This window comes from Henckelia pumila, chromosome 3, assembly GCF_033568475.1.
Source record: "Henckelia pumila isolate YLH828 chromosome 3, ASM3356847v2, whole genome shotgun sequence".
Taxonomy (NCBI): domain Eukaryota; kingdom Viridiplantae; phylum Streptophyta; class Magnoliopsida; order Lamiales; family Gesneriaceae; genus Henckelia; species Henckelia pumila.
In genome coordinates this window covers 170,210,052-170,218,573 of record NC_133122.1, presented here as the reverse complement: position 1 = coordinate 170,218,573, position 8,522 = coordinate 170,210,052, and the positions used below count along the sequence as shown (strand labels likewise).

Here is an 8,522-nt window from a genome sequence, read left to right as displayed (position 1 = left end):
TCGTCAATTAATGAATTTACTGAAGTAAAAACTATGATTTTACTTCGAGTTTTGGACGAAGTTAAATATTGTCTATTACTTCGTTAATTTCGTATATAACCAAAGTAAAATGTATTCTTTTACTTCGATTTTAATCAAATTTTTGAAGTTAAATATTGTCTATTACTTCAGTAATTTACAAAGTGAAATAATATATTTTACTTCGTTAATTTCCTATATTACCGTATTAAAATGCATTCTTTTACTTCGTCTATTAATGAAATTACCGAAGTAATAGAATAATTTTTACTTTGGTAATTTTATTAATAGACGAAGTAGAAGATAATGATTTACTTCGTTTATTCTAAAATTTCCGAAGCAATAGAACACATTTTCTAAATTAAGATTTAGATACAATAATGCCATAAATATATTTTTGAAACTTAAAAATACACTAATAATATTAATTAATCCATCCCAAAACGACACATACATAAATCAACAAGTACTCTATCCACAAAAATACACTAACAATTTGAAATGACATATTCAACCACCAAAACGTGTACACATCCACACATATTTCGTAAGAACTGCTACCTAACTGAGAGTAGGAATGTCGTAAACTGGATTCTAGCTTGCCATAGCTCCCCTGAAGTTGCTCTCTGTGACCACTGGTGAAGTCTAATGTAATCAATATTTGCTCCCTGAACTCCAATTATATACTCTGCATAAGCAAGTGGTACTTGCATTGTCTGTGCAACCTGCCACAAGGAATCAACATGGCATATTTAAAGGAAGAAATAGTGCAAGCAGTAACATCCAACTCCTAAATTCAATTAATAGAAGCAATATTCAAAGTACATGCCCAAACCTGAGTGACAATAGGCCCGCCAGAATGTCCTATTGCTGAAGGGCGACTTCCAAGTCCATGATCTGCTCCATACACTGAAAGTCTGGACGAACTCAAACGGGATTCTAGCTCTCTTTCACGGTCAAGGAAGAGTGAATCCCGCTTTAGAGAAACAGAGTAATCGGAACCTAGTGACGTTTGTGGGGTAGTATGCAGTGATGTTTTCTCAGTCCAAGCTTCTACTTGTCGTTCCTGCGTCGCCGGAGCATTATACTGCAAAAAGGAGTAACATTCTCATGATAGTCTCGTGATCGCATGAAACCAAAAAACCTATACCAGGAACTTACACTCTTCATGAAGATTTACCTGTTGCCAGGCCTCTATGATGAACTTAAGCTGAGATTCAGATTGACATTGCTTGTCGCTCAGTTTCTCTAGCTGCATAATAAAGTCATCATCAATACATTTCTTCAGATCTAAAAAAATTTATAGTTCTTGTACTCAGAATAAAAATATATAAATTAGACACTTTGATGCTTACAAAAGGTTTAAATTACAGAAAAAGGTCCTTAAATTGTAAAGTAAGTTTGCCCAGAAACTAATTTTAGTGACATTATTGGGTGTGTTTCTTTCATTTACACTAAGGTGCAGGAACAATAGAAATCTTCCAAGTGGAGGATTAGCAAACTTCAGAGAGAAACATGTTTCTTACATGTACTGTTTGCATTTGGTGTAGGTTTTCAAGTTCTCTTTGCCTTGACTGTACACGCGTTTGTATACTTTTGTGCCATTTCACCCTGAATACAAACCATAATATTTGTTTAGAGAAAAATATACAAAAAAAAATATTGAAGAAACATTCTTACATACATTTGACAATTCCCAGCACAAAATCACTCAACCATCACTGTTTTTTGCGGATATCAGTACATGGAGTTCAATGAATAGTCAAATCAAATAATCAAAATTTGAAGTAATAAACACTCTTCAGAATACTTCAGTTTTGGCTTTAACATCCAAGAAACATACCATTTTCCTCCAAACCAAAAGAATACCGATCGAGAAGCAGAGCAACCACCTCCTTGTGAAGTAGCACCATCTCTTCCTGCAGAAGGTCTGGATACACCTCCGTATCCAACTTTGATTCCATTTGACTATCCAAGAAAGACATAATAAGCATGGACATCCAGTAAAGTTGGTTAACATGAACAAATAAGTTTGTTGATTGGTCCTTGTCTAGTTTTTCACAATGCAATTCAAACATCTTAATTTACAAAATACAATATCTCAAAACATCCAACATGAGTAGGACAGCTTTTCAGATTTATCATCAACCAGACCATATATATATATTATCTTTATAGCGGTGTAGCACTGACTATGCATCCTATCGAAGTATATAAATAGTTGACATCTCTTGTCTCTACCCTAGTTGTGTATCATTTATTGCCCTTTCCTCATCTCTTATCATTGCTTTAGTCACGAAACAGTGGATATACTATATTTAAGAGGGAGAGTTTCCAGTTAGTGTGTTTCAGGCATTTTCAAGCATTCAACAAAATTTATCATATCTTCTACCAGTAACAGATAAATTTATTTTGTACACAAAGTAAATTCACTAATAGAGAGAACGTCTTATGAAAAAACTCCAAATTATGATCTCAAGAATCAAATCATATCTCACCTCATTGGATACATCAAAAGCTCCATCCTGAATCTTCCTGTAGATTGTTGAGACGGTCTTTATAAATGCCTAAAAAGAGAAACCAATAATAAAAGATTTGATACAAAGTATGGATGCAATGAAACCTGAGTACCAGCAAGGGGTATTTATATTGGAAAAATATGTCACATCTTCAACATTCTGAGCGATCATTGCAGATGCCTCCATGAAAATCAAGCCATGCTCCTTTGCAAATTATTCCCTTCTTCTGTGCTTACTGCTCTTCTGTGAGCCAGATCGCACTTGTTTCCAATCAGCATTATGCTCATGTTCGCATTCGCATGCTGCCTTGCATCCTCCAACCAACTGGCAAGGTGGTTGAAAGTCTCCCTCCTGAAGAATTAAATATCAGATTGTCCAATAGGAACACGAATTAAATTCCAAATTTTAAAAAGTCATTGGAATCTCTACCTGGTGATGTCATAAACAAGCAATGCCCCAGCAACACCTCTGTAGTAGGACCTTGTAATGGACCTAAAGGATTCTTGACCAGCCTGATATTTTACACATGATTAATAGAGATCATATGTATCTAGTGAGTAAAGAAAAAAATTGTCAGATGATACTTCGACGGTATATTCGGCTTAATCCAAATCTGACACTGTCAACAGCTATAGGAAAACGAAGGTTTGTTCTAGAATTACAGATCGTAAAGCCATAACTCATACAAGATAAAGTCACAAGAACATTAAGACAAACTGTGTCCCAAATCTGCAACTTGATGGGCTTGTTGTCAATTGTGATCATTTTGGCCCCGAATTCAACACCAATGGTTAAATCGTGCACTGGCTGAAATCAATTGTGAGTGAACTGCAAAAATAAGCAGGATTTCCCAACACCTGTAAATTAATAAAATCAATTGCCTCTATTGTCAAACAACACCCAACGATGCTGTCTAAAGCCATTATTTTCTTCCAAGTTCTGACGACAGATTATGACTCTCTCTTGAAATGTGCACTTCTACGGACAATAGATCCAAGAATAGTCATGGGGCCAAATCACATAAAATTCATTGCAAGCGAGTATTGGATTAAAAAATTCTAAAAGCATACTAAACTTCTTATCTCAGACATCAACACAAAATAAACGTCCCAAAACTTTTTGTGCAAGAAAATAAAATTTCCATAAAACATTATGACAATGTAATGATCGATAACATAAAAAGTTAAATTGAAGAAAAAACTTAATAACATGTCACAGATCATATCTTAATTCATCAAATTAAGAACCAAAAAAACAAAACAAAGAACGAAAACGGTACAAAAAAACAGAGGGAGAAAAGATGAGATCAGGTTTAAATGCAGAGCACATTAAAACTAGACCGAACCAAAACAAGTTCTGAGCATATCTTGTGCCAAGACTATATATCAATAAGGAATCATCTTCCAAAACATATAAAACTCAAATCAAAAGAGAAACCAACTCAAATCAAAAGAGAAACCCAAATTAACGTAAAAAAAAACGGGAAGCATTGGCGTATATATTTGTAGTTTTTTGGATCTAACAACAAGAACGAAAAATCTTCCAAAACATGTCAAAAACAAATAAAAAAGGAAAACCTGAATTCATTTAAAAAAAAATGAAACCCGAATTCTTGTAAAAAAAATGAAAACGTCGTCCAAAATATGTAAAACCCAAATTGATACCAAAATAGAAGGATTCAGACCTTGGGCTTTTGAATTTTTTCGTTGGCGAATGATTCTCGGCGTCATGGATGGCTGGAGATGCAAATCGGCGGTGGTGGATGGCTGAAGAAGAAAGGGGATTGCACATTTGATTTTTTTAACGATGGCTTTTTATTAAGCGGAAGAAAAAGGTGTATGGGAAATTAAGTGAAGGATCTGGTTCTTCTTTTTACTTCAGCGTTTATAATTAAAAAATTTCTTTTTTTTCTTTTTACTTCGTCAAAAATAATATACCGAAGTAAAATACAACTTAAAATTATTAGTGAAGCCCGGGTTTTTTAAAATCCGAAGTAAAAGGTTCATTTTTGCACGTTAAAAAAATGGTAGATAATATATTAAACTCAAAATTTGCACGTTAGTCCCTGAAATTTCCAAAATTTGCAAAATGTACCCTGATCAAAATCAATTCGGCTCTTGAATTCTGGAAACTCTGATTATCTCAAATAAGCTCAATTAAGATAAAAACGGGGCGTTACAGTATACGATCTTGACATGGATATCCATCTATCGTAGTCGTCTGACTCGAAAATAAGGTCCATCTGACCTTGGCAAAAGAATCAATTCAATTTTCTTCATATCATATATAACTCAAATAAAGATCCACTACCTGAGATGGATCGACAACATCAAATTCTAAATCAAGAATAAAGATCAATAAGTATGTGGTTTATCAGGACAACTCAAGAAGCTTCATCCTTGAGTTTCAAAACCCCTGACTATCGATGTCGTCTTATACCTTTCATTCGTTCAGTCGTGGTTGAGTTTCTCCCAATCTGGACAATCAACACAACAAACTCATATCAACTTCTGTTCAAAACTTCAACTAAATCTTCATGGCTAACAAGTTACAATCCTTGTTCTTTCGTCAATAGATTTCGAAGTTGTCTTCTTAACTTGAAGCCCCCTGTTTTCAATCTGAAAACACAGCATATATATCCAAGAATATCAGCAAGAACTCAAACAATATCCAGCTCAATCAATCTAGACTCGAATACTTGCCAATTCCTGGCTCGATGGTTCGGCAACCATAACTCATGTCTACCAACTCTATCATTCAAATAAACTTCAAGTACAACTCATACCAGCTATATATCATCAAACATCAGCAAAATCAGAAGCCACTACAACAAATATATGAATTAACCACACTATAAAGACAACGGTTTTATATCTAAAGTGTTGTCTTTTAGTCTTTAACAACGGTTTTTAAAAAAACCGCTGTTGTTGGCCATATTTTATTTAGAAACGACAATGGTTTTCACAAAACCGTTGTCTTATATATATCAAAGACAACGGTTTTTAAAAACCGTTGTCTATGAGCGGGTTTTTTATGATCTACGACAACGGTTTTAATTTACTATTGTCTATGTGCATTTTTTGGAGGTCTACGACAACACATTTTGTAATCCGTTGTCGTTTTTATTTATTATTTATATTTATTTTTATTATTTTAAAAAATATACACAATATAATACATTTATTAATTAAATTTAAAAAATATACACGATATAATACATAATAACCTATACACTACACGCCTTGAGCCTTCAGTGAAGAAATGGGAGAAACCCAATCCCTAGCCAAACCCGTCGCCCCCTTCAACCCAGCTCACCTCCGACGCCGATAGATCGCCGAAAAATGGTCGTCCGACCTCCTTGCATCTAGCCCAAGCCTTAGCAACGCCAATCGTGAATTCAATCGTGAGTTTAATGCTTGGATCGGAACTACAATGTCGCGACTTTCACTGTGTAAGTTTCGTTCCTTTCTTCTCTTGCTTCGTGCTCATGCTTCATGGTATTTTAGTATATGTTGAGGGTCTATATTTATTGTTGTTTGGGCTTTTGGTGAATGTCAAGAAAAGGGTTAAAAATCGAGACTCTGTTTTGTGTTCTTTTTTTTTTGGGGGGATTTGTTCAAAAAATGTTCAAGTTTGGATGCGTGGGATTTTCAAGAATAAAATACGGGAAGGAGAAAACACAAGTAGCCAAATCTCTGCTTTCAAGGTATCGGATTCAAGGAGGTACCGATTTCTTTCAATGTCATATAATTTTTTTTTAATTCTGTTATACATCGTTGAATTTATTTTTTTTGAAGAAAGATAGGAAAAAATTCAGTCCTCTTGATGGTAAGTTAAGTGTTTGTTGAAATGTCTGTGAGGGAGAATTGGATGATTAAGATTGTGGATTTGTTGTTAATTAGTCCACTATGCTTGTGTCAGTTGCTCTTTTATCATTTTTCCTTTTCAAGTTTTTTCAAAAGAAGCGTGAAGAGCAGTATGCTCTTTTACTGAAATTGTTCGAGTAGGATGATGAACTTGAGCTTGAGTAGGGATTGAGCTCTTTTTTTTTTTTTTTGTATGTTAGTGTTTATTGAGGTGAGCAGTGAGCTCCTTTTGCTATTCTGCTGGTTTTTATTGTTGTTTCACTATTGTGTTGATGTGTTTTCCATTTTGGTTATAAATTCGAATTCGTTGTGGACTACCCTCATCAAGGATTCCATCGATAAGCCAGTTAGTCTTTTTATTACTTGAATGAATGCTCATTTCAGTCATACATTATAGTGTATATATGATAGCAGAGTACTGAGAGAAATATCCATTTTAAAGCATTCTCCTTTTTCTTCCTTAGTTATCATTCACAATCATGTTCTTCATTTCTTATTGCTGATTTTTGAAGTATAACCATCAAATTTGTTTCTTTCAGAGTTCATTGAATCATTTTTTAATATCCAGATATGGTATTTTCAATGAAATCTTCAAGCTGAATGTTCCTATATTGTTCATTAAATTGACAAATAGTAATGCGTCAAAAGTTATACTTGCAGAAATAAGCTTTAATGCTTCCAAGGATCTCGATTCACTTGAGGTATGATGAATTATGACAGTTTCATCATATAATATCATTAGAACTAAACAAATACTTTGTTTGTTAACTGTTTCGTTTAACCAGAATATATATGATCATAATTTAAATCGCAGAGAACAAAATTGCATTAGATCATGTCCCTATTTTCAGTATATAATAAAATGCTTCCACACTTACTGTAGTAGCCCGTACCCGAAATCAATGATTAATTGTTAATCCTACTATTTAAGAGTAAACGTGATTAAGGGAACTCTTAATGGGTTAACGGAGTCCGGAATTGGATTTAGAACACTTGAAAATGGTTTTAGGGTCATTGAGTTTGGAGGCTCCGAAGTCAAGGTTCGGACGGTCCGAAGTCAGGGTTCGGATGATCCGAAGAGTGGTTCGGACGCTTCGAACGTGCTGCCGACAGTCGTCATGGATGACGTCATCATGCTGACATAAGCAATGACGTAATATTGGGTTCGGACGACCCGAAGTCGAGATCGGACGGTCCGAACGTGTTCGGATGCTCCGAAGTCCAGTTCGGACGATCCGAACTCCGTCTATAAATAGAAGGCCGAGAATTCATTTTCAATTGTCAATTTCGGATTTCCTCTCTACTCTAGTCGTATTCAAGTTGTTCTAGCCTTCCTAGGCTTGACCCGGGAGTCGTCGAGGCGTTCGATAGTCGTAGCGGAGTTGTGCCCAAGTTCTGGAGGCATCGACAACAAAGGGCTAACGACGGACGAAGGTATAGCTTTTGCTTCCTATAAATATTTAGGAGTATGCAATAGCTTAGTTAAGGCTTTTAGAGCACTTTAATGATAGTAGTATCATTTGGCAGTGTAGAGCAGACTATAGGCATGGACCTAGAGTTGGTAGAGCTTGCACTGATTTTAGGTACGAAAGTACGGTTCGAGATATCCTGACTGAGTATGCATGTATTATGTGACTGCATGGTTTATGTGTCATTGATTTATGCTGCATTCATTTGCATACTGAGCTATCTCCTTCGAGATGTCTGTTAGTAGGGTTTTTCCCTATCCTGTTAGTGGTTGGACTTTCATCGATTTGGGTCCGGCATATCCACTGGTATTATGGTATGGGAGCCACCTCCTGAAGCGACGGCACAGCATGCTACATACCAGGGCCCGGTCTGTCTCTGTTATCTGATCCTTGACCTTGAGTTTATAGGGAGTTCACTTTGCATGCATGTATACTCATACTCTCGTGCTGAGCGTTTTATGCTCACGTCTCGTACTCTGTGTTTTTGGACACCCTATTCCATGGGGCATGTTTGCGATTGGACAAGGCGGGTGGTTCCAAGAGGGGCTAGGAAGTGGTTGGCCAGCTGGAGCTTCGTCTAGGTTTATTTCTGTTGTTTTGGGTTGATACAGCTTTCGATTTGGTTGTGTAATCTATTTTGGATATTTACA

The 8,522-nt window shown here is 35.6% G+C and overlaps 1 pseudogene; it reads right to left on the bottom strand.

Annotated features, from left to right (window-relative positions):
* Positions 1 to 405: 405 nt before the first annotated feature.
* On the bottom strand, positions 406 to 3,460 carry LOC140889939 (uncharacterized; annotated as a pseudogene).
* Between the last annotated feature and the right edge of the window lie 5,062 nt (positions 3,461 to 8,522).